The 26,406-nt window shown below is 41.9% G+C and overlaps 1 protein-coding gene across 2 annotated transcripts in view; it reads left to right on the top strand.

Moving 5' to 3' along the window:
• C1QTNF7 (C1q and TNF related 7) overlaps nucleotides 1-26,406 on the top strand; it is a 48,934-nt gene that overhangs the window by 3,601 nt on the left and 18,927 nt on the right. The window contains exon 1 of one of the 2 annotated variants that reach the window (XM_026052415.1): nucleotides 12,033-12,050. The exons of the other annotated variant lie outside the window; for it this stretch is intronic. The gene's annotated coding sequence lies outside the window, so the exon portion shown is untranslated. Of the gene's footprint in view, nucleotides 1-12,032; nucleotides 12,051-26,406 lie in introns of those variants that run through there. 2 annotated transcript variants of the gene reach the window in all.

Raw genomic sequence — 26,406 nt, 5'->3', positions numbered from 1 at the left:
TAACAAGATCTAATGAAGATACTTGAAGATACTATGTTTGCACTCAGTCAGACCACCCATTCTATTTTTAGCTTACACTCTCCCTTCCCCTTTGGAAAGACCCCAAACTCAGAATCAGATACCCTTCCCTAAGCAGGAACATCTGGTAGAGTCTGAGGTTACTGCCTGGGGAGGAAGGGAACCATTCCATAATGGGATGTCTTTTTAGGATTCATGTAATTCATGTACTCCAAACCATTTCACTTCTATTTCACCACATTCTTTCATAGGAGATATTTTTCTTTCCATAAAATTGAGTGGAAAGAGTATTGTTATGGGAAGAGGATCTGAAGTGTATAATAAACACAATAAAAGGAGGGAGTGGCAGTGCTGTAGGAACAGGGATGGCTGGAGGGGCAGAGCTAAAGAGCCGGTGTCGGAGCTGCTCGCCCCGCTCTGCGTCGCAGGCACCATCCTTTCTGCTCCATGGGCCTCACCGCCGGCTCCAGGCCAGTGTGGGAGTTCACCATCATCACAGTCTGAGGAGACCTGATCTACAAGCTGCAGAGAGGGACCTCCTGTTCTTCTGCCTTCTGGAAAAAACAGTAATAATAATAATTGAGTTTTTTTTCTGGATTTGTCCAAGAAAACTCTCCATTTTCTTGGAAGGAGAAATTCCTTCCTGCTAAAACGAGGCTTCTCATTAGCAATTAGGCATAAGGAATGAAACTATTTTCCCATTTCTACAAGCTATAAAAACTTGATGTTATGCCAGTCTTGCTAGCACTGCGCTGATGTTCTTGCTCAGCTCTAGCCTGCTGTGCTCTAATACACCTAGGGATTGATCACCCCCTGCCCAAACACATCAGGACGTTATTTCAAGTCCTTTTTCACTCAATTTTCAAGTGCTTTTCGTGCACAATAAACAGTGGAAGTGTTTCCCTGGGGACTTGACAGAGAAGTACCTGGGTTACTTGCTGCAGACGCTGCTTGCCCTAGGCACGGTGCCAGGCCTGTTGCAGAGTGGCTGCCTCATGTGGGACTCTCTTAGGCCCAGCTCTGCAGGGCTGTGTGCTGAGGGCTCCCTCCCAGAGCCTGTGCTTCCCTGGCCCAAAGCCATGAGAACAGCCTTTCATCACAGCCCCACTTCAGAAACCCTCACACTCTGACTTGTGTTCCTCACACTCTGACTTGTCTCTAATTCTTCCTCAGTTCCTTTATCGTTTCCCCTCTATAAGCTACCAAATGGATATTCTTGCCCTTTTCCCTCCGTCCTCCTGGCCTCGTTTTGTGTCTATGGAGGGCTCCCCTTTCCCACATCCCTGAGGAGGGTCTCTGAGGGGCCCTGCCTGGCAGAGGCTCCTCGGGAACGCGGCACTGTCCCGGTGCTGGCAGATGGATGGTTTCCTGGGGGCCTGGGCAAGGCTGAGGCGACTTTGGCTTCTCTAAGCTACCATCTCTGATAGCGGGAGCGGAGGTTCCTGCTCGGAAGCAGACACACATCTGCAGGCTAGCACCGAGGAGGAGCTCTCGGGGCTCTGCCTCAAGGAGGGGCAGGGAGAGCCCTTCCAGCGCGAGGCAGTGATTTATGGGGGTGTCAATGGGACCGTCTCCACTCCAGCAAAGCAATTTCCATGAGGACATGAGAGAAAATACTTTTCTCTGCAGCTTCAGTTATAGAAAAAAGTTTCCTGTTTCAACTTCAGCTCTCTGTATCTCTCTGAATGCCCCACGTGGGGATGCAAACACCTAAGTTCTCCCTGGGGTACTACTGTGTTTAAATGTGTAACACGAGCAGAGGAAAACAACTTGGGCAGGACAGCTAGGGTTAATGGTTTTGGCCAGCTATGAAACAGTTTTTCATACGTACGTCTACACTCCCCTCTCTACTCCACCCTCATACAGAGCAGATTAATTCTATTTGGGAATGGCCCTTGGGTTCAGGAGGGGCTGGTTCCTGCCATACACACCGGGACACGAATGGCATCTCACTGTTAGGAGAGGGCACTGCACAAAGTGGCTGTTTTTCAGTTTCTCCAGAGAAAGTGGGACTAGCTGCATTTCACTGCATTCTAACCTTTACATTTGTCGTGCATCATAGAGTGCTTTTCTAGGCTGCATTTCTGAGAAAAAGGACTAGAGCTTTTTAATGGGAAATTGAAAGTTGAGTTTTCCTTTCTTAAAGGAAAATGGAGTTTCCTTTGCAAGACCTACTAGGACTGTTCACTGTTATCAACAGGATTGCTGCAAGCCCCCACAGATCAGCAGTGATTTCACGGCCTTCCTCAGGTTAAACTGCAATTTCTGTGCCTGGAATTTCTCAGGTAGAAATATATTTGCCCTGCACCGTGGCACAACTGAACAATTTCTGCCGTGCTGCCAGGAGGTGTCCAGCTCACGTGCACAGCATGTGCTGAATTGTCATCTGAGAGTGTGCAGTGAATGTGCCTAGAACTTCTTGCTCTGACGGAGCTGCCGGTGGTCATGTAAATGCACATAATCCTCAAGCCTATTTGGAGAAAATACTAAGGTAGAAAAAGAGAGCATCCTGGAAACAGGAGATACTTGTTAGAAACTGCCCAGCATCTCAGTTATTCCCTTTTCTCTAAGTGTGATCTGTCATCATGGCATAGGGCTGCAGCGTGAGAGTTTTCATTGTCAAAGACCAAAAAAGTCTGGCCCATGTGTGTGAAATGTCTGCTGTTGTAGCCTACTTGGGCACACATTAAAACTCCACAATGAAATCCAGGCCACACTTAAGTCAAAACAAGCCTCGCACTTCTCTCCAGCAGGGTTACGTAAGGTGATGTCAGTACAGGGTTCATCGGGGGTGCAGCTCCACGGACGCTCAGGTTATATTTGGATTGCAGCATCTGGCAGGGTTCAGTCCCAGCTTTCCACTTCTCCAAATAACGGCTCGCAGAAAGGAGGGTTGTTTTCATACCTTCTGCATGAGCTGAAGGCATGTGTGAAGTGAATTTGACATGGTGTATCTCTTGGCCGCTTTCGGTCAAAGTCGGCAATCAGGAAGTTGTATCACCTCTCCGGAGACATGCCAGGGTTGTAAAAGATGTTAGTTCCCTAAATTAGCACCATTTTCTTCATTAGAAGACAGAGCCGGTCTGTGCTTTCTGCGTACACTTAATGCCATTGTTTCTCATGTTTGAGTGACCTCTGTGGTTATTCTGGAACAAGGTTTGGATTCTTTGAAATTAAGACTAGATGATCCCATAACAGAAACAGTTTTGCTTGCACAGAAGAACTGCCAAGATACCCTTAAAAGGCAGGGTCTGCCTAATGCGTGCTGTTCAAAATGTTTGCTGCTGCTCTGACCTCCTTCAGAAATCAGTCTAAGCAGAGCTTGAGAAAAGCCATGCAGTTCCTCCACCGAACCTCAGGACCACGATGGCCTGATCCTGCCTAACACGGTGTTCAGGAACCAGCAGGTCGCTGTGGCAGCCCCTGGCAGCAGCAGCTCCGCGCGCACTGGAGCAGCCTGCCCAGCGAGCTTGCCGTACGTGCCTTCTTTCCACTATGTCAGCAGAAGCAGATGTTTCTAATTTATCACTGAAAACAAACAACTTAATCCCCCAAATATGCAGCAGTGGGGGGTGAGAGGGGGCCCTTCCACTTGAAACTGTTCTATAAATTGGATAATTAATGTTAATTTGTCCATGAATGAAGCAAATGTGTGTCAGATACTGTTACCAGCTCTTCCTCCCTGTAATTTTTGTAAGTCCTTGGAATCGCTAAACAATGTCTAACATCCTTTAAACTTGAGGTAATGTGAGACACATTTTCCTGTTACACTGACCAAAAGTGGCTGGCATTGCTCTCTTTAATCAACAACAACAATATTTTATCTATTTAGGCCTTCAGAACTCTAGTTTCATATAGACGTTGCAGCCCCCTGTCACACGAGTGCCAAAGAGGGGCCTTGGTTGTGGCTCCAAGGGACAACCTGTCTCACCTTTGCAAACATGATTTCATCATTGGCCGCTTGCAAGCAAACAGCTAAAGCAAAGCGCTGTGCCCGGATGAGGCCAAAGAGAGCAACTTCTCCTGCCAGCTGGAGCCCTAGCGCCCGGCCAAGATCTCCAGCAGAGCTGCAGAGCTGGTCTGACAAGCTTAACAGAAAAAGGCTTCGCTTCACATGGTTAAATGGTTGAAAGAATTAAATGAGAAGGAGCCTGATTCCCAAGGAATTTCAAATGAGGTATGATGGGGACTGAGAAAGTACTGGGATCATCTGCTTTGTATCAGTGTTGGAGGCCATAGCTGACATCAGCGCGCCAGTGTTTCAGCGTGCTCACACACTCAGCAAGGTCCAGCTGCCTGTGAACAAGCCATGCACCTTCCTTCAGCTGACACCTCTTCCAGACCACCGGCTCCTGCTGCTTAAAGCTTGTGTTGTTACTCATAAAGAAAGGCTCTTGTCCAAGAAGCTTAGCACCTACCCACAGCATGTCCATCATGTACAGGCAGCACTGAAATAGGAATTATGCAAGCAGGCTTAAAAAGATCTCCTGCAAAGATGCTGGAGCCTCAAAAGTGAAGTGAGGCACTTTTTTAAGAATGGCAGGATATAGAGACTGCTGGCCTGAGAGCTCTGCAGCCCTGAGTGTCTGTGAAAAGTGACAAAAACCCCAAGTGTTTTATGTCCTGATGACCAGCGTGTTTCTCCTCAGCAACCTCTTTGAGTCCCAGCAGCTGCTGTGAGCAGCATCTCCCGGAGTCTGGGATAACCTTTATCCCTGATGAATTCTGTTCAGTGGGAGGTTTAGACAATGTGTCAAAAATGTATAGGACTTCGGATCAAGCCAGGATGTGATGTAGCGTAAAGGAAAGACTGAGAGAGAAAAGAAGCAAAACAGAAGCAAAAATGGATCAGGGTCAACTGCAGAGCTAAGAGCAGGAATGTGAGCTCTTTGCACTCTGCTGCAGTCACTGCACTCCCTTCCCTTCCGTGGACAATGTCCATAAAGAGATCCGGGAAAACAGTTAGTATGAGAAGAAATATAAAGACAATTGGAATAACCTTGGGCTTGAGATGAACCAAAACAATTCTCCCACCACATTTTTTTGGGGGGATTAAACTAAAAGTATAATTTAAAAAATCAATTTAGACAGTTTTTTTTTTTCACTCAAGCAGCTTTAATTAACATGTACTAATTGCACCAGTGCCAGGATATTCTGCAAAGCTGCGGTCTGCTTTCCAATTTTGAAGCTTTCTACTGGCTGAAGATAGCCCATACCTTTACTTTGTACCAGTGATATAGACCTTTACTGCTGCAAACAAAGCTAAGCTTCATATCTTGATATATATATATATTAGGTGACTTCTGATCTACCTGATTTCTTCTTCTTCTTCTTCTTCTTCTTCTTCTTCTTCTTCTTCTTCTTTTTATTATTATTATTATTATTATTATTATTATTATTATTATTATTATTATTATTATTATTATTATTATTATTTGCCTTTCCTCATGCTATATTCCTGAGGTTATCATCAGGGATACCCTTGTGTTAGAATCTCACGTACTTAAAGGAAGGAGACTAGTTGCAAGTCATTGCAATAACGGAACATTTGTCTTTGACAGATTGCTTGGTCTGAAATAGCCTGAACCTTCCTCTGGACCTGATGATAAGACAGAATTTTAAGGAGGAAAGCTGTTTTAAATTTCCAGATACAGTCTTGAACCCAGTACACTTGGAAACTGTTTTTTGTTTCTGGCTGGTCATTTTCAAGGTTGTGCAGAAGAAAAGGCTGTAGATTTAACTTGCATGGAATTTAATCTGTTGCAAACAGGATCATTTGCTTAATCTGTTATATTATAATGTTTTGCCATCATAATGAAAGTAGGTTGTTCATACGCACATGATTTTGGATGAGCAAGTAACACAAACTACTGGCATAAAAAGTGTTTTCTAATTCCCAGGGCACCTATTTTGCATTCCTACCTCTGATGAAGTAGCAGTAAATGCTGCTTGAGTGAAGATACACCCCACACTGGGAGAATGAGAATGTACTTGCCTTAAAGCGTTTGCAGACTTCATCCCTGTTTTCTGACCTCTAAGAGGCAAAGCAGCTTATTAGAGAATCCTTTCTGACCCTTGAATGGAAAATCACACAACCCCTAAGTATAGGTTCAGGATATTCATATCCGCAGTTGTGATTTGCTTATAATGGCATGTGCTGCTGATGTTCATAAATCAGACAGCTCAGTAAAGCATTCAAAAACAAATGTTAGTTCCCCATGGGGTCTGGTAAAAAACAAAAGTGTGAGCCTAGATGTGAGTGTAGAGCCCTGGTAGCTGTCAGGTTTTGTGTCATCTTCCAGTGATGCCCACATGACCAGAAAGGGGACATAAAAACTCCTGCATATTTTGGGTCCAGAAATTCAGCTGGGATGAATTAATTACACCTCTTTTACAGTCAATGCAGCTGCAGCAATTTATATCAGCTGAAGATGTGGTCAGTCAGTTTTCAAGACTTAGAAATTATACAGACATATTATGCACTACAGGTCTAAAAAGAGCTGTCAGAATTCTTCCTAATGTGTTTAAATTTAAAGCTTGCTTCACTGGGAATTTGCAGCTCCCGAGTTCTTGCCCATTATTCATTAGCTCATATTAGCTGTGATCACGTGAACAAGCACCATTAGTACCTCACTTTAAATGAGATACAGTCAAGGTCCTGTCAAGTTTGGTCAGTACACATGATCATGGGTTGTAGACATCCACATGGGACACACACGGGACATCCACATCTGAGATGTGAAAAAACTGACTGGCAGAAAAACACATCCAACATAGATCTGTGACCCATGCTGTATTATATTTTGTTTTTCTTTCAGACATAATATATAGCTGTGTAGCTACATATTATTTATATATATATGTTGTTGAGGCTCTGCATAAAATAGTTTCACTCTCAACGAGCTAAATGAGTTTGACGTAGGAGAATCATGTATAGAGGCAGTTTTTTCTATTTCAAGGTTTTCATTTTAGCTTTTGTCTTTCAATACCAAAATATCTTGTTTTTCAGTTCTGCAAAAGCTCTCCAAAAGCATATGTATAAATTGAATTTCAAAACAAAAAATAAATTCCAGATGTCTTTCTTAAGTATATTTTTCCAAGCCTGCAATTTAAACAAGTTATAGCAATATGCACCTTCACCAAGTTTTTGATCATTATAATATGAATTTGCACTGACAGCCAGTGGTGATCACGGGGACCTTTCCTGGTTTCCAAAATGCAGCTTGTACTAATTTGGATTCCACTGCTGGTTTTCAGAAGGGCTCTGTTTTAAGGAGAATCATTCATTTGATGATCCATAGTACAGCTGCCCACCACATGTATGACAGCAACAGCATTACCACTTCTTAATTTGCCCCCATTTTCAGCTTCAGCACTGGAACCTATTACACAGTTAGCATCTTAAGAGTGTTGCCTTATTTTGCCTTTTTCCTCAGAAAATTATCAGTAATAGTAGGGGCACGTTCAGTCCTCTAAGTCTATTGAACGCTCACAGAGGGGATGGGAGAAGCCAGTAGTTACGATGCTGCCCTTGAGAGATGTGTCTTCAGTTTCTTACTCTGCACAGACCATGTGATTTCTGGCAAATAATGTCACAGCTGCACCCTAGATCTTCATCTGCAAAACACGTACTATTCTTTGAATCCCAGGTCATAGAAGTATATTCAAACTGATTGGATGAGCTGCAATAACCAAGACCTTGTAATTGCCTAGGATGAAGGTGTGCAAACCTGCTTCTGAATCATAATCATATATATAGTCTGCTCCTTGCTTTCTGGGAGGTCAGCTCTGGTGTTCGCAATTAAAAACCTGAGTAATACGGGCACTATGGCATGCACTGAACAGACAGCTGCTACCTGAAGTCACCGGGGGGCCCTGTGAGTACTTGTTCTCTGGAACAGAGGCAAAGTTGTTGGACCCAAGCTTGCAGAACCACCTCACCACCTACATCTCAAACCTGTGCTCTGAACTGACTCAGTGCAGCTCAGTGTCTACACTAAAAGCAAGCTGGGGCCCCAGGCTGAGCCTAGAAGCCGTGTAAATGCATTTAGAGAACACTGTGCCTCTACAGAGGCACTGTGACTCTCTCAATCAATAGTATTAATCTCTGGATGAGACTGCATTATCTAAAGGTAATAAAATTGACTATATTGAGAAATATGCTCTCCAGTTCACATTTGCTTGCCATGCCATGTAAGCTGCCATGGAACCAGTGTTTCAGTCCTTCTGGCCCTTACAAACAACAGTGAAACTGAACTTTGTAGTTCCTGTTGATAAAGAGCATGTTGCATCACCCCATCTGACCTGAGCAATCAGGTGTGGACTTTACAAAAGTCTAGTGAACTGACATTGGAAATAACAGCTACTGTTACATATACCTTTGGGACGCTCACATTTTCTGAAGTGCAGCAAATCAGCTTAAGGTACTGCATGATATCGGACACAATGATATTTATATTTCAAATTAAGATTTTTCAGGCTCTCAGAGGAACCATGCAATGGTATATGATCAGCGTATATTATCTTATACACTGTGATATATGCCCTGGGCACGTTGTGCATATACATATAAACATATAAGGTGGTATAAAGATATAGGTGTGTATATAATAGTCTCAGAAGAAGAGCTGGATAGAAAATGGATGTTCCTTAGTTTAAAAAATAGAATTTAGAGGGCATTAATTATCTTCAGTTATATGAAGAACTGCAGTATTTGAAAGTTTTGCTGGAAAAAAAGATTTTGAATATTTTTATTTTGGAATAACAAAATAGAACTCTGTAGTTCAGTCTCCCCTGCTGGTACCTTGCAGTACCTTGTCAGGTACCAGCAAACAGTACTCCTCAGGCTACTGAAGTGGAGCCTTCCCAATCTATTGAAAAATATTTGAAAGGTAAACAAGAAAAGTAAGACTTGAACTGGCATGTAAGGGTCTGCATTTCTAAGAGAAAACTAGATTTCAAGCTGCTTCATGTGGTACACCGTTATACAGGCTTCAGGCAACACGTCTCATTCATTTCTGTGCAATTACAGCCTCTGGGGTCTTGGCCAAGCTTCCATTTCCCCATTCACAACTGCAGTTTTAGCTGTGACCCCTAGTTTGTGACCTGTTTTCTTAACTCCTGCATAAATCCTGACATGCCCGGGAACACATATACAATCCTCCGTGAAACAGATGACGTTTCCAGTGGCGGAAGAGCATGTGAGGCCGGGCTGTGCCTCGCCACAGGACAAGGCAGCGCCCCGGGGCACCCAGCTTACACAGCTGTATGTGCTTGAAGCAACCTCAGAGCCTGGGGTTGTGAGAATGGGGCTGTCAGCACCGCATGCTGCCCTGTGCCATCCTCTGTGCAAGCCAGGGCCCTGGAGTGACACCGAATTGTGCCTGGGGTAATTAGGTGGTGCTCAGGTGAGTGCTTTGGATGCCTGCCCTCAAAGTGAGGCACGAGTAGCCCCATGTGTCCAGCACTGCCCACGTAAACCATGCTGCAAGGACTCCATATCATAAATGAAATGAAAAAATCCCAGCCATTTTCTAAAAGCAGAGAGGTGCCTGTTGATGGCTTAGCAAGGAGGGCTGCTCTGCCAGTGTAGCTGATGGCAGCTCTTGCAGGTATGTGGGGCTGCAGCGACAAAGAGCTCGCTTTGGCAGCGGGAAGGTTGGCTGTTGGAGACAGTGCCAAGAGATGAGGGTAGCATTTTAAACAAGGCGGTGCAAGCCCACAGAAAGCCTGGAAACACTGAGCTTACTCCTGAAAGGTATAGATTAATCGGCAGAGTACGTGGGAATGTAACACCCATGTGTGTAAATGTAGCTTCTCAGAGTGGAGCAACAAAGGCAGCTCACGGGGCTCAGGAGGGAGCTCAGGAAGCCAGAGGAGGCATAAAAGGGAGCTCACGTCCCCATGAGGAACAGCAGCGGGAGCTGAGGCTGTGCGGGGGCTGGGGCCGCCTCAGGAAGTGTGGCTGCCGTGTGGCTTCGTGGCCGGGGGAGCTGGTGTGGGGCCTGCGACCATCGGTGTGGGGCCTGCGACCATCCAGCCAGGGGAGCTGGTGTGGGGCCTGCGACCATCCACGCAGCTCCGGCCCCGACCATCCACACGGCTCTGGCTCCGGCCCGGATTGACCGGCCTGGCTGCCCCTGCCCAGACCAGCCGCTCCGGCAGACACTGCCTTGCCTGGGGTGCAGGCACTGCCAGACCTCCAAACAGGAACTTTAACCAGAATCTAAAAATAGTAACTTAACAATTTGAAATTCATCATATATATATTTACTGGTTGAGAGTACCTCATGTTTTGAAAAAGTTGGGGGGGGGGTGAAAGCAGCTGTAGGAGTCGAGAAGAGCTGAAATGAGTTTATTGTGGATGTTAAAGTTTCCGTATTTGAGGAAGGACATGGATCTAAAAGGAAACTAAATTGAAATTGAGACTTCTCTCATTCAACACAATAGATTGTTGCTACTAGTCAGCTACAACTGAGAAAGGCAATTTAATTACCGATAAACAACTTTGAAGTGGTACATGTGTTTTAGTGTCTTCAATAGAGTTTGCAAAAGGGGAAACAACAAAAAAAAGCCCGAAGCATCTGACACCAGAAATTTAAAATGTGTAGGGGATTGTTCAAGTCCATCATCACACAAAGAGAATACTTTATGTGCTAGATAAAAAACATAATTAAATCTTTTTCTTTAATTAAAACTAGAATTTCTCAAATTAGACATTCTTGTTAAAAGTTTTGAGTATTTTTTATCTTTATGTTTTAAAAATGTAGGAATTTTACATTTATAATAATTGCATTTGCAATATTTTAAAACTTGATTTTAGACTCTAAGTTTATTTTCCTTTTCTCCTCTTTTGCAGCTGAATACAGCAGAATGAATGAGGATGTAGATTTTCAATCTTTTTTATCTTTTTGCTACTTCTTTTATTATCCCTACAATACTGATTTTTTTTATGTTCCTCATAAAACCCTCTGTCCTCACTGTCTGGGAATTGAATGACTAATGTTTAAAATTATGGGGTTTCTTTTCTTACAAAATTTGTAATTGGAATTTTACAATGGAGCGGGGAGCTTCTTTTCTGCTGAAACCTTATATTTACCTATTTTAACCTACATCATTATTTTGCTTTTCAAATACAGAGTTCCGTATTTGTTCTACTGAGGGAGTACTTGCTCAAACAGTTATGCTTCAAAGGCTTGTTGTTTTATGATGGTTTTAACAAGTTTAAGTAAACCACAGGAGAGAGAGAATGAAGTAAACATTTTTTTTTTAAGGAGAAAAAAAATCTGAAAAAAAAACCCAATTTTGCTTACCAGCAATTCAATGTATTTATGATGTCATAAATGCTAAACATCATCCTGGGTTACAATTTCTGGCTGGAATACAGAATTCTCAGAAAATCGAAGGTTGAAATAGAAAGTCAACAGTGACCTAATTTGGAACATAATGAAACTAAGTAGAGGGGACAGCACAGAAAAAGCTGCCACTTGGGAATTGTGAAATGGCATAGAGCAGCCTGTCCTCTTTGTTTTATTTTTAAACATATGAACTAAATAAAAGCTGAAAATGAAAACATGCATCCTGGTTTTGTGTTACTGTGTCTCCATTAGAAGCGCTGCTCTATACCCTACCCGTATGCAACATGACATGCCACAGTTCCCGCGCGCACAGCGCTCGCTCTTATGTTACTGCTCAAGTATGCGTTCAGAAAAGAGCCAACAGATACAGTAGATTTATTCTCGTCGTCGAGGTCGAGGACTGCTCTTTTTTTTTAGATTCATCTAAGAGGGAACTCTTTCCTCCGTACCGACTGCGGTGCTTTCTGCTCTGCATTCTGCCGTCAGTGTGCACCACTGATAACGGAGTGTGTGAGAATACCCTGAAAGGGAAATCAGGAAATTACTTATCAATCTGAAGCACCACAGGGTTATGTGTCATCTTCAGCGCCAAAGTTAGGGGGCTTTCAGGAAAGCACAACATCTTCATGTACTGTAATTCAGAGAGTCCAGCTGCTGGAAGTTCTTGCAAACCATGTAAGTAGAGGGCTTTATTTTGCTGAAGCAAACTTTATATATTATAATCTTGCCTCGTAAAGAAACTTAGATAATCTAGATTTCAGATGGGTTTCCTAATGCTAGTAGTGCTGTTTTTATTTCATTGTGTTGTCTGGAATAATGCGTGCATGCAGGAGCAATAAATAAAGAACTTGCGTTTCTTGAAATGCTTTCCTTGTGAGTGGTGTGAGGAGCAGGATCTGCGTGTGGGTCGGCTGGGCTCCCCTTACTTTTACGATCACTGACACTTTCTGTTCTCTGTTTGCGATCTGTGGCATGGAGAACTGTCTAACTTCTTTAATTTCTTGTAATTGCTATTTCAAGGATAATATAAAGCTGGCAGAAAAATGCAAAACCTGTGCAAAAAGAGTAAAACTGTAAAACAGTGAGAAGAATGCAAGTTTATAAAGCAGCATTAGTTAAGACCAAAAATGCTTTGTGAACTGTGCTGAACACGAGGTCTTGTGGGAATTTATATGTCTTATAATAAAGTTTAAGAGGTCACAGATTATATGCTGAGCATGAACATTAAATGACACAAAAAAACATTTTGACCGCTTTATAAAAAATAATTTAATTGATCCTGCTCATATTCACATTGCTCAGGTTTTATATAATCATTTAGGTTTAAAATGGGATAATTCAACTTTCTCCGATCTTCACATGAAGCTTAAAACAATGAAATAATTTAAAAATTCCAGAGCAAATTCTTCTGTCCCTTCTTGTTATTTACTCAGTTTACATGTCTATTGACATCTATATAGAGAGGCAAATTTTTCTTGTTGACTACGAGAGTTGTCTCTGTCCTTTTGATGACTTCCCATATGTAGATAGTGCGATAAGGGAATGTAAACTGGCTGCTGTGCCAGAAAGCTCAAGTATCTCCACCAACCAGGCTGGAGGTTATCTTGAGACAGAAATGTAATGGACTCATCTGCCTTCCTCACAGTTCCTGGTCTCTTCCCATTCAGAGAGCTATCAGCCCATGCCCATTCCTTGGGGTTTTCCCAAAGCACCTAATCCCTGTCTTTGGGCCAGGCACAAACCCACAGAGTGTCATCAGCTTTATTTGTCACAGGTGTATCACCGCAACGGCCTCTTCTTTCAGGTGCTCTGAGGAACAGTCGTTGTCTCAGCTTGATTGGACCCTGCTGGCTTGGTAGAAATAGCAGTGTCAGGAGGCAAAGGGGCACTGGCCTCTCATTGAGACAGCCCTTGTTCACCGAAGTTAATGGAAAGGTCTTTTTGACTACAGTTGACCAATCAACTGTTCTGACATTGGGCTCTGTAATAGAGAGGAGGTTAAGAGGCATTAACAACCTCAACCATTCCGTGATTCTTTGTGATTCTGTGAAGGTGGCACATAACCTCCCTGAACGAGGATGGGAAGGTTCTGTATGAAGAAGTTTGCAGGGTGCAAACCATCATGTTTTGAAGGTGCGTCAGTAGGAGACATTGAATGACGTAGGAGGCCAGTGTGAAAGGCAGAAAAGACAGACTTCTCTGCTGAAGGAGGAAGAAAATATTACTTTTTATGACTGTTTGGAGAGTGACAGAATATTTAATCTTGAGTACAGAGATGGGTAAGAAGTGAGGTAACTTTACTTTTTGGGTTGCAAGGAGCTCTCACATACCTAGCTGGTGTAACTGTACTCCAGGGGAAAAAATAGCAGATTCTTATATTTGGGGGATTTATGTATATTCATGTGTTCCATTAGTCTCTTGGCAAATGCATCCTTTGAGCTCTGAAGCTCTCTGAGCCTTTCATATAGGCCTTTTCTTTGAAGCAGCAGATGTTTGTGATGAGCAGATGGTTATGGCTTTGAATTTCAACATCTTTAAATACTTTCTTGTGTATATTTTATGGAGAGGAATGTACTTTTTCTTACTATGCAGAACTGATGCATTGAACAAAAGTATACATGTCTGCATGTGTGATGTCCCTTCCTAGCCTGCAAACCAACAAACCACACGTATCTCAGGATTAACTGTTGTGAGATGTTTTCACCCCACTGTTTGACTTGTTTTTGAGCTACAAATTAGCTGCCAAATGCACTGGTCTGACGTGTGCTCAGTCAATGCAAACAAGCAACAAGAAGCATCAGTTGTGGATTACATTCCCCCTTTAATGTCTACTGTAAGCGGGCAGAATTCTTCCTCCTGTAAGGTTTCCCTAGGGGAATAATGCAGTGCTTACAGCAATAACTGAGAATAAATATTTTGATTACTCCTATGCTAAAATTTCATTTTTCAAGAGGTATAGCTATGAAGTTTGATGTGCAGGGGATCTAAGAACAGAAAATCTTAGATCGGGAGTAGACCGGGAGTAGATTTGTGAACACAAATGGAAAGAATATAATTTTCATTTTCTTTCAAGGGAGGGGGGGGGAAAAAAAAAGGCTGGGTAGACAGATTTTTGTCTATATATTTTGCTATAGGATATTTACTTAGCACTTTCCTTAGTTCCACCTCAAAAGTATTAAGACCTGTTCTGTATCTAATTGCACTGTAACTACAGAGCAAGGAAGGGCAAGGGGAGGAGATCTCCAAACAGTTCTATTTTATAGATACATAAGATTATAAGTTAGATATTATCTAATATTATTTGATAAGTAATATTATTTGAAGGAAGGACGGTTAAAATTAACATACCAAATGAGAAAGAGTTATAAAAACTTCTGATTGATGGATTTTCTTTTTTTTTTTTTTTTAATTATTATTTAATTCTAATTGCCCAAAGGCTGCAAACTCTCAAATCCTCTAGAAATTCCAGGTGGTACTCTGCTACATGACAGCAACATAACTCAGAGAGATGATCTGCTAAATAAAGCCTTTCAGGGATATGGAGATATTGCCTTTTGATGTGTGCCAGACTTCTCTTGTATTTCTCAGAAAAAAAATCTGCTCACGGAGAATAGAGCCCTATTATCCCTCACTGGTCTGTTGTAGCACCTCATCATATATGTGTTTATTTCTCTGAATGCTGCCTCTTGGACCTACAGATGTAAGGAATGAGGCAAGGACTAAATGATTTTCCTGTCAAGATCATACTGAAAGTAAGAAATGAAGATGCAGAAAATGAAAGGTAATTTTCCCTGAATTTTGTTAATCCATATTAGTCTGCAGTCTCTGTCAGTCCATAAATAAAAAAAAGTTCTTATTCCCTCTTTACAGAGAATATATTATATATTTAAGACCTGCCATGCTGCTGTGGGTCTGTAATCTTCATACACAGTCAAAACCAACATTAATTAAAGACCACAAAATTAAAGAATATCCTTTCGAGTGAAAAAGTAAATAAGCCTCCAAAATGCCAGAAAGCTCCAAACCTAAATGTTGTACCTGACAATCAATCAAGGACTGTAAGACTATCCAGAGGTGACTGCGATGGAGAGTGCAGTGACATTACAGTTCACATACAGAAAACTGGTCAGGAGGCCCTGCTGAGCAAACAGCTACAAGGCAGGGTGATGGTGGAAATGTGGCCTTCTCCTCTGGGAAAATCAACTTGCTGGAACAGATACTGTCATTTGCTTTGCTGGATAGTCCCTAGTTTATAGATAGGACTGAGCTCATCTTCTTAGCAAATGCAGTGTACCTGTGAGTGCCAATTTTTGAAGGGCTGCAAAGTAACGAACATTTGATATTTTAAAGGCCTTTAGGAGGGAGTAAAAAACTGCCAAGGTTTGTATTCCAAAGGGAATTATTTCTGTTACATTTTTAAGGTTTTTCTTGGTGGCAGTTGAGCTGTTTCCCGAGATTTACAATTACAGCAATGTAAATCTGCCTCCAGCTTTTTCTAAAATAATGGTGAAGCAAAGTTAGTGTTAATTAAAATAATTACTTCTCTGAACTTGTTTCCCTTTTAGCTTATCAGCCAATGCTCTAGAATGCAGTTTCAGCCTTGCAGGGCTACTGGTAAACATGGAAGCAGCAGTTCACTATCTCAGCTAACTTGTCCCTGCTAGATCCTTGATAAATCTGGGGAAGAAAAATTAATATTTACTAAAGATTGACTTTGACAGGTATAAGAAATTCAGTTCCTTGAATTTACAGAAATTAGCACAGAAAGTAGTTGGTGGAACCCTTGTGAAAAGGTAAAAGTGCATGGATTCATCAGAAAGGCTTGAAACTGTTTCTGTTCTTTGTGTGTGTGCAGCAATGGGGAAAAAGATGCAGCATCATATGGTTGCAACACCAAAAGGACTGTGAGTGCATCCTCATCGCTTCCCCCATGCGTGAACAAGGTGCCCCCCACCTGTACAGTGTCATTAGCTCTGTACCACCAAATCTTCTCTCTTGGAGGGAAAATCCAGATTGGACTATCTTTGAGGACTACATAAAATCTTCAGGATTCAAGAAAGCTACAAGTGAGTAAGTGTAAGAAAGCGCAGGATCATTTCTGGTTACAACACTAAAGATTCAGACATTTTCATTTTTCATGAGACTGTGCTGAGTCAATCAATCCATGTCTGCTGTTTTGCTTGATTAAAAAATAATGTTCTGCATTCACAGCCATTCCTTGTTTATAAAAGTGATTGCTTAGATTCCTTAGACTAAGAACCAAAAGTCATAGAGCAAGAAGGTAAGAATTCCTATAAACTGGAAATTCAGATACCTTGTAATTATAACTATTGACAGCCACTGCATAGTCCTGTATTTCTGGAATGTCTGAAAAGGGAATCATCTTTTGATGATTTGAGAGACAGGCATAGAGGAACCTCATAAAATTTAACAAAGGCAAGTATGGAGTCCTGCACTTATGAAGGAATAACGCCATGTACCAGTACAGGTTGACCTGCTGGAAAGCAGCTCTGTGGTGAAGGACTTGGAAGTCCTGGTGGACAACAAGTTGACCATGAGCCAGCAGTATGTCCTTGTGGACAAGAAAGCCAATGGTCTCCTGGGATGTCTTAGGAATGCTGTTGCTAGCAGGTCAAGGGAGGTGATCTTGTCCCTCTATTCAGCCCTGGTGAGGCCACATCTGGAGTACTGTGCCAAGGCTCCCCAAAACAAGAGATATGGAGCTATTTGAGAGAGTTCATCACAGGGCTACAAATACTATTAAAGGACTGAAGCCTCTCTGTTCTGAGGGAAAGGCTGAGAGAGCTGGGGCTCTTGGACCTTGAGAAGACTGAGGAGGGAACTTAATGTGTAAGTATCTGAAGGGAAAGTGTAGAGAGGATGGGGCTGGACTCTCTTCAATTGCTAAGTGCCAGGACAAGAGGCTATGGTCACAAACTGAAACACAGGAAGTTCCATGTAAGTATGAGGAAAAACTTCTTGACTGAGGGTGACAGTGCATTGGAACAGGTTGCCCAGGGAGGGTGTGGACTCTTCATCCTTGAAAACATCCAAGAGATATCTGTCTGTGATCCTGGACAACCTGCTCTAGCTCACCTTGATTGAGGTTGAGTCCGATCCTGCTTGGAATGGACTAGATAACCTCCAGAGATCTCTTCAAACCTCAACCATTCTGCAATTTTCATGTTCATCCTTTTAGCTGAAGGGAAGGCCTGTATCAGAGCATATACAGAAACAGTTAGACAAATATGGTTTCAGAGTCTAGCACTAGTAGTCCACCTATGCTGTGAATATCATCTGAAATTAGTTAGTACCAGTTATGTCATCATGATTCACATACTAATGCAGATAATTTAGTAAGGCTCTGGAGAGATGGAGCCACAGAGTTAGCTGGCAGTAAAAATGTTGGCCTTTATGAATCATCGCAATATTAAAATTCTCAGGGGTGTAATTCTCTAGCTTTGCACCTTGCCTCTTAAATGAAGTAACTTCCTGTTGTTTCCACATCTATGATGTCAATTCTTTATGATGGCTTGAAGAGGATGCCACGCTTTTATTTCTTTCTGAAAACCCCACGTGCAGGAACAGAGGTTTGGATGTCTTTCACGTGTGTGCGCTATGATAAAACCATCCTCATTATCAGCTTTCAGGTTGAGAATAGGTCTATGGTCATTAGTAGCAGGCCCTGAAACAGAACACTAGACCCTGCTCTGGAATAGTCAGGGAGAAATCTGAAATGTCTTTTCAAGAAGTGAGTGTTGTTTTCAAAGCAATTCCATGATAGAAATTCTTTGACTAAATGACCATTTGTGAAGTATGAAAGGATGCTGGCTCCATTTTGTCTTTAGACAATTAAGGAATGTGAAGGCCCAAAGAGGCACTTATAGAGATGAGGTGACTACTGATCTTGCTCCTTATGACAGACAAAGTGACAGGCAAGATTCTTGACATCTTCTTCATCAATTGGCCTGTCTAAAATATAGCACTTTATCACTGTTTTTCTCCTACAGAAAGTGTTAAAAAATTCCCCCAGCATTAACAGGGATTTTCAGTATAGGATTAAGCAAGTCATATTTTGCTAACATTTATGGAAGTTATGACCACATTTATGTGGTCAGAGAGTTGTGTATATTTGCTAACATTGATTTCAGTTGAATGCTTGCTTGTTGCCCCTTTTGTAATGAGGTCTTAAGTTCTTCCTGCTGGCCTGAGGCAATATTTTCCATATTATGGCTATATTTTTCCTAAATTGATGATGTGTTCCACCTTGTAGCATTGTATCACTATGCTATATCTTTGAGGGCTCAACTTTCATGCAGATGCCTAAAGCTGCTCTTGAAGTTCACACACTAATGCAGACAGGATGGTTGGCTAATTTCTGTTTCAGATGGCTCCTACCATCATTTCTTCATCACTGCCAGTATTTTCTATAACTTCCCCAGGGACACCAGATGCATCTAATGATTGCAGTTCCAGCTTCCAAGCTGAAACAGATCATGGACAGCAGCCATGTGTTGTTCAGATGTTTGGATGGGAGTGAGAGATCTTTTTCCCTTTTCTCTTGCTGGACCAATTCACTGAATGAGAACTTGCTTTATAGATCAACTGGCGTCACCTTTTACTCATTTATCTTTCTTTTCTCTCTTGTATTCTAACCTTTCACTGTCTCCTTTCTTTGAAAGGAAAATGCCTGGTGGTGCCTGGGACAATGTACCTTGCTCCTAGCTTAAAAGGTAGAACAAGACAAGTGTTTAAATCTGAAAGTCACAGTGTGGCTGCTGAGAAGACAACAGCCAGAGATATGCTTCTTCCCAATGTTGCATAAGTAGATATTGTGTGTAATGTACGGCAACATCAGAGCAGGTCTCCAAAATTGAAAACAAGGAGGAATAAAGGACTAGTGCACCTTGGCTCTTAAATCCCCTAAATGTATTGTCTGTGTGGATTAGTTACTTTGATTTGTGCTTCCCAGCACACCTCATATTTTCCTTTAATAGGAGTTTGGCTTGTAAATTGTCACTTGGATTGATAGTATTTGCACCAAACAGTGTAATTAGGTTAGAGTGTAGGAATATATTACATATTTGGTTTTTCATTATGTTTATTCCAGATATTTTTTTGTCACTAACTCTTTTTCTAAGCTGCGTTGTTAATGAACATAGGATAAATCTAATGAATAAATTTGCTGGGCTTGGTATAGATCTGTGGTGCTAACTGAGACCAAGTTATACTACTAAGCAATGAGTTCACATTAGAACTATAGAAAAGTTAATTTTATCACTAAAATATCAGAGGGAAAGCAAGTCACGGATAATGAACAGTTGAAAATGATATTTACAGGTCTCTCGTTTCAAAGCTATCCATTTAAAACTATTTATTTATTTCAGCTAAGATTATGATGAGCTCAAAGTTGTAGTGGTTCAATGTGGAGCTCAAAGTCCTTCTTCAGACAAAGGAAGTGTTTTATGACAAAGCTAGAGAGCAAGTCTCTGGGTTCAAGTCTTTTATCTGCCAGAAAGCTCCTCTGTGGCCTTGAACAGGCTGTTTAGTTCTTTTGTACTGAAAAAATTCTGATTCTGGGGAAAAAAAAAAAAAGTTTCTTTTGCATTTTAACTGTCTTGTCTTTTCAAACAAAAGCTATTTAAAGTCCCAGCATAGGCCAGAGATGTAGAAAAGATTTTAAAAAGAGAACTGGAACTTTTAGAAACAAGAACTCCATTTAGGAAATGCAATGTGGAATTCCACCTAGCACTGTTACTGTCTCAATCTGCTCATTTGCCAAAGTGATGTTGAATGGAGAAAGCTGAAAGATGACATGATGTGACAGCAGACCTTGGAAAAGTAATGTTACTCAAGGAGTTTTCCATTTCTGGCCTCTGTGGCTTTTCTGTCAGAAAGGAACATTAAGAAATGCCAGGATGAAACAAAACATGATCTATCCTACCATCTTTCAAAAGCTTTAAAAGCTGCATTAAAAGAAGTGACCATGGTTGCTCAGCAGTAGGCCCTTAGAGTCCTGACTAAAGCACACATTTTAGAACATCAGATAAAAGCAGATTGTAGCAAATAAATTTTGATTTATTTGCTGGTGACTAAGACAGACTTTCCGTCTCATTAGGTCATGAGAGGCAACTCTACCTCAGAAGGTAAAGTGTGGTGAACCAAAGTGTGGGCACAAGAACTGTGCTTTGCAGGGGCTAGGAGGAACTTTTCTGTGTCGGCCTGCACAGGCCCCTTAGTCGCTTGGGGAGCCCTGTCAGTGCAGAGACATGGCAAGCAGCAGGAGCTGGGTCTGCCATGGTTAGGAAGGGAGAAGAGAACAGGATTTACCCTTGTGAAATTCCAGAATATCTTCTTCCCCGTGTCGTTTTCAGCTGCTTCCTGGAACTGGTAGTGAAGGATTTTTCCCTTCCGAGTAGCATTACTTCAAAATCAGTTCTCAGAGGTGACACTGCAGCTGGCATCACCATCCCTACCAGGGCTTGAGGCTTTTTTCAGTTCATCATTCAACTCTTAAGTGCCCGTTTCGGAGATGTGCTGGTTAAACTGCAGCTAGAGAAATGCGAGCAACAGCTCTGCTGGCTGGCACTTCTGAAGGTTTCTTAGAGCACAGGCAGGGAGAGGGGGAGAAATAAGACATGCAGGACAGTCCCACATGGAGGGAGTGAGGAGGCCCCGAAGGACGGGTGAGCTCCGGAGATCAAGGAGGACCATCCGTACTGGCTGCTCCGGTTACTGAGGCAGGAGGTAAAAAGCAAGGTCCGTAGCACCAGTGTCCTGCATCGTCATGCTGCGAGGAAGGAAAGCGTTAACCCCTCGCCTCAGCCACAGCATTCCAGTGCTCAGGCTCACCAAGTTAAAATAAACCTCTTGCAGGACGTGCTGCCCATGGGGTTAGGCTCTGCCTTGTGATTCAATCCTCCAGGAGCACAGAGCAGCTCCACCAGGCCTGGGCCCCACAAGCACCTTTGCTGGGCTGTGGCAGACGGTGAAGTCAATTCATGGTGGCACAATTACCAGAGCCCACCTTTCTCTGCAGTCACTCCTCATGCTGTTTTTAGGGGTTTGGTTCATCCCTGGCCTTTGTGACAGTGTCACTTTCTGAAGACTGAGAACAAAATGCTTTCACTCACATGTGTCCTGCTCGCTTCGCTCTCCCTGCCTGCCAATGATTCAAAGGGCAGAGCAGTAAAGAGTCAGTCCCACGGGGGCTCAGTATTTTCCTGGGAAACACAGTAAGATAAAAACATAGCCTGCCCATCACAGTAAACTGTTTAGCTGTCTGGGTAGAGGGACCACTTGGTTTTCCCCAGCTAGTTCCCTTGTCTGCAGCCAGCCTACTGAAGTGTGGCAAGGTGTGAGCTGGGCATTGGTGCTCCTTTGAAGCATGGTGGCTTCAGCTCTTTCCTGAGCTGGCCAGGACAGGACTTAGCCCTGGTATTGCCACACAGTACTTGTGCATGCTTCTGCCTCTGGAATCTTTGTTTATTCCAGTTCCTCATGCTCAGAGGCCTCCAGTTGGCATTTTGTTTGTAAGATTTATACACAACACTCAGAATCACAGCGTGAACCAGCAGACAGTCCAGCAGGCAGAAAATTAACCCAGAAGAGTCAGTTTGGTGTTGTGTGATTCTGGCAGCTGCTTGCAGTGCCCCGGCTGAGACTGAGTCACACAGGCATGGGTGGCAGCAAAGGAGAACCCCCACGGGCTGTGACTTAGATGGGAGAACTGCGATGAATCGCAGGCACCTCTTCCTTCCCCGTGTGCTTTTTGGCCCACGGTTGCCCTGTACCAGCAGTGAAGGTCAGTGCAATGTGTTAGCACCATCAAGCTGGTCTCCTAGCAGTGGCAGATAGGAGCAGGCTGGCATTTTGTGGCACTTGGAAGCATATGCTGTCAGTTGACTTTGTTCATAATCAATAACTCACTTCAGTTCCTGTCATTTTCTTTCTTCATATTTTTCCAACTGAGCACAATGAGATACCCTCATGTCACAAAAAGACACCTTTGCTGTGTTCCCGGGTGTTCATCTAGGAAGTAAGTTGTGGCTCCCATTTTCAGAATTAGGCTTCCTCTGCTCCAGCATCTACATACCCACCAGCTCAAACTGCCAAAACTGATTTCTCAAACTCTTCCTTTTTTTTTTTTTTTTTTTTTTTTGCCTACCTTCCTGGCTCTGCTCAGTTCTCTCCACTTTCCTTCTCCTGTGAATGCATCCCTGTACCATCCCTCCAAGGACTTTCTCTGTTTTTTAAATTCTCAGTATTACCTTTTTTGGTGTCTTTTTGGAGGTAGGGAATTCCAGATCCTCAAGGCTGTTTGTACTTACTAATCCCTCTTATTCTGTGATGTGGTATCTTACAAATATGCATTAAAAAAATCTGGTATTCTCTTTTTAAAGCTATTGACTAGTGAAGGATATTTGATTACATACCGTTACCTGGATATTCTCATGGATTTCTTTATGAGTAGTTTCTATATAAAGGAGCAGAAGAGAGAGTCTAGGAACGTTCGACAAGTTTCTATTGGGTTACTCACTGGAAACTGGAAATAACCATGATGTAGTGAGATGAGTTATTCTGGATTTACACCAGTTCCAATAAGAACATAATTTAGCCCACTGATTTTACTTCATATCCCAGTGGACATGGACACTCTACAAAGTGTGTTAAAACCTATCTGAGTACTTATTTAAGAGTCCACTTACTGAGAGTAATATTGTCATTTCCTAATGATTATTTAGAAATGCATCCTCTTCCTTCTTTATTTCCATTCTCCCTCTTTAGGTCTTATGCTATTTTCGTCAGAGTCTCTGAGCAACTTCAGCATAAAGACTAACAGCAATTAAAAAGTCTTTAGTGAATTTCATGAAATACTTGGCACTTCTCACTCTAAAGTATTTTACTGTTGGCCTGGATTTTCTTAGTCTTCTCTTTTTAACTCTAGAACAGACTATTTTAGTCAAAAACACGTTTGTTTTGTTTTTGTAAAATTTGGGCAAAAACAACAATAGCATCCAATAATTTTGTCACATACCAAAATACGTATTATCTTCCTTATGAAAAACCCATCCACCAAAATCTAGCCTTTTATAAACAATGTTGGTAATAGCTATTTGATCTTTGTATTGATGTTTTTAATACCACTATGAGTGGCATTTACTAAGTGCTAATAAAACCTGTTTTACTTAAAGATCAGTTGCATAACAACTTTTGAAGCTATCAGATAAAAAAAAATGTTCTAGGTCTATTATTAGATTTTATCCAATTCATACTATAAAAAAGTGCTTCAGAAAACATTGCCTGCCTCATCCAAGACAGCCTCTCTGCTTATGGCTTGCATAATCCTTTAAACCACAGTGCAAATACTTCACTTGATTCATATCATTTCTCCCACAAATTGATAAGTGTTGCAATTCATGTGCTCTGGACCACAAACATGAGCCATGAATATTTGAAGCTGACAGTCCTTTGAGCAATAAAAATGAGAAGGAGAGGAGAACAGTTTTGTAAAGAAATGCCTGAACTTTGAGGAACAGAGAATGACATAATTGCAGGAATCCTCTGCAGAGCTGGAGGCAATAGGAGCTGCACCTTGCACTGCCATCTCCATTTATTTTCATCTCAGCAGCATGCTAATAATGCTTTAGTTTTACAGCATAGCATGCTGCCAAAGCATGGCAAAAATCATGCTCAATGCCATATACTCAAAAGCTTCTTGAAATGTTACTAAATAAGGTATTGTGTGTTCTATGTGAGGAAAATAAGTGAATTCTCTGAGCAGTAAGGGTAATCTGTAAGTCTGTTAGCTCTTTGCCAAATGCTCATACTTCTTTAGTTTTTTACCTTTCCTTTAATTCTGCAAATTTCAATTTCAGCTTGATCATTTTTTTTGGAACTAAAATCTCTGTAGTTTGTAATAGCTTTATTATAGTCTTAATTTCAGATTCCTGTTGATCCATTTTGATGAGTAATATGCCACAGCTCCAGTATCTAGAAAAAAACACTATCTGAAGACCAATAGGCCTAAAAGCTCATACCTTTACTGTGTATGGTATTATAACATTTCATATATTGATTGTATGTTTAAGGATCATAAAACACTTCCTGCAGGTTGTCATTACAGGCAGTTCTGTCTCCCACCATCACTGGGCAGGAGGAGAGCACTGCACTCACTTAGCGAGCTTGGCAAGCCGTGGCAATGAGGACAGCACCTGTCATGGGTCCCAAAGGAGCATGACATTAGCCTCCAAAGTGGGTCCTCCAAAGATTTTTCTCCATAAGACTGTGGCATTCTCCAGAGGCCACACTAAGTGGCTCACTCCTTGAGGAACCTATGAAGAAAAGCAAAGTCCTGGGCCTTTGCAGCAAGCCCAGGCATCTCAGGAATGTTCTGGTGTAGAAATGCAGTGGGGCTGGCATTGCTGGAGCTTGCTAGGGCTACAGCATGTGTATGGTCCATTAACTCTACACATATATAGCATGTCACTACAGGGGAAGGGTTTTGCCAAATGGCCTCTTTTGGGTAGGGGGTCATGCATAGTGGTGATGCTGTTGTAATGGGAAAAGGAAGAAACCCTTAAAATAGCTCCTCAAATTCCTTTAATGTGCAAAGGTTCTGGATGCTCATGAGGCTGCAGGGTGCTTATTGTCACCTTGCCGTGGCATGACTTGGGAGAGAATGGCACAGGCTCAGCGTCAAGGCTGAACTCAACTTTTCTATAAACTCTTTTCTACACATCTAGCAACCACTGCATTAGCTCTTGCAGGGGCTGCCAAGATAACTTTATTTGCTTTTAAAAATCTCAAGTGGAAATTGAAAATTCTCCAACAACATCACTAAGATGTTCAACAGGGACAAGAGGAAAAAACTAAATTTATCACTGGAAAAACAAAGCTGATATTCTTGTGAGTGGTTGGAAATCATTTTGGCACTGCAGTTACAGCACTTCAGGGCCTTATTTTTGCTATTAAAATTGTTTTTCTCAGCTTTCTTTAAGGCCAATCAGTAATCATTTGTGCTGTTAGGTTTGTTTTGGTCTGACAGTTTTTATGTCTCTCTCATTCACAGTCTGCTTTCAGAGTTTGTTAAAGGACAGCTGATAAAACTCAGTTTCAGATAAAATTGCATTTATGCTATAAATACCCTCTGTGATTATGGGAAGACATATATATTCAATCTCCATTCATTGGCAGGGAAATCAGCATAGAAAGCATGCTTGAATATCATTGTTCATTGCTGCAATATTATTTTCTCAGGGACATCATGCCAAGTTCATTTTTTCAGCACTGACCTTATCTGAACCTGTAAATCTTTTCTTTCTAAATGCTGACAAGTTCCAGGTGTACATTGTAAAGTCCCTTGGCTCTCCTTAGGGTCTTCCTATCCACTGCACCCAATAAAGATAAAAGAAATATGTTATCTCATGACCATAGCAGTCATGTAAATTGCCATTGTGAGACTTTCCCAGTCACCGATAATTTACAGTGGATTCTCTGCTCTCTTCATTTATCTCCTAAGAGCATTCAGAAAAATCACACTTTATGATATGGCAATACCATAAGGCATGATAATCTAATCACGTATTTGAGTGGTGAAATCATCAAAGATCATCAGGCTTGATACCAAGGACGTACAAGGGACTCTCCAGCAGCCACAGAGCACACACACAGCACAGTAACTAGCAGTTTTAATTATGAAAAAGCAACTGAACTAGAGACCGCACCAAAAATTCATATTTGAACTGAAAGTGTCCCTGAACTTTATGGAAGTTAGACTGAGGATGTAAATCAGATCAGTGTAAGCCTCTGTCAGGATGTTTCTTTAACTCAGAAGGGTTTTGAAGAGTGCTAGGCAGGCATAACTCTCCATTTGCCATGAAACTTTCATAATGAATTAAACTGTATGCACAGCAAAAACATTAATCAAATTATTTTAGTAGCCTTCCTTCCTTCCTTCCTTCCTTCCTTCCTTCCTTCCTTCCTTCCTTCCTTCCTTCCTTCCTTCCTTCCTTCCTTCCTTCCTTCCTTC

The sequence above is a fragment of the Nothoprocta perdicaria genome, unplaced genomic scaffold, assembly GCF_003342845.1.
Source record: "Nothoprocta perdicaria isolate Ctin4 unplaced genomic scaffold, notPer1 scaffold_88, whole genome shotgun sequence".
In the NCBI taxonomy this organism is placed as follows: Eukaryota; Metazoa; Chordata; class Aves; order Tinamiformes; family Tinamidae; genus Nothoprocta; species Nothoprocta perdicaria.
The sequence above is the reverse complement of the archived record's forward strand: the minus strand, read 5'-3'. Positions and strand labels throughout refer to the sequence as shown.